Genomic DNA, 758 nt, shown 5'->3' on the forward strand with positions numbered 1-758 from the left:
TGTCTTTTAGACTGATCCTCTGTGAGGATGGAACGATATTCCTCTTTGCCCCAGGGCATGCAGGACGAGCTTAACAAGCTGATGTCCTTGCTTGGCCCTGAGTACGTGCAACACCTTGCGGAGCAAGCTCTGAGGCAATCGGTGCGCATCTAGAGGCATTTTCAAATTACGAAAACGCGCTGCTAGAGCACTTGCAGCAGAAGATGTCTGCATCATTTGCGTCTATGACGCCACAGTCGATGACGGATGATTTTCCCCGTCCTAAGCCGCTAATGGTGAGCGTTAAGGTCGTTGAGGGGAAGGATGGAGAGAATCTCCTCCTCTGGGTGAGAAAGGTCGAGGTAGCTATCGCATCCGCCATGCTCCAAACCGAGCAACAGCGCGTAGCGCTAGCAATCTCAAAGCTCGGAGGTCGAGCACGAGAATGGGCACTGACGTGCGGCACTTAGGCTGAAGCTGCGTTTCCCTCCTGGGCGGAGCTGAATTTGCTGCTCTCACGAGTGTTCTCGCCACCCAATCAGGCATATCGTGTATGATCGCGCTTCCTTGCCGTCCGACTGGGCAACAAGGAATTGGTGGACTTTGTCCAAGAGATGCGCAATCTCATTGCCGTGATGGCAGCAGATCCCCTTCCAGAGGCGGTCACAGTGACCGACTTTATGAGGGTCTCCACACTGGCGTGGCCAGAATGGAAGTCCTCCGTGTGCATCCGTCTTCGTTTGAAGAGGCGGTGAATGTGGCATTGAATGCCGAATTCA

This window comes from Plasmopara halstedii (genome assembly GCF_900000015.1).
Source record: "Plasmopara halstedii genome assembly, contig: Scaffold_3060, whole genome shotgun sequence".
In the NCBI taxonomy this organism is placed as follows: domain Eukaryota; phylum Oomycota; class Peronosporomycetes; order Peronosporales; family Peronosporaceae; genus Plasmopara; species Plasmopara halstedii.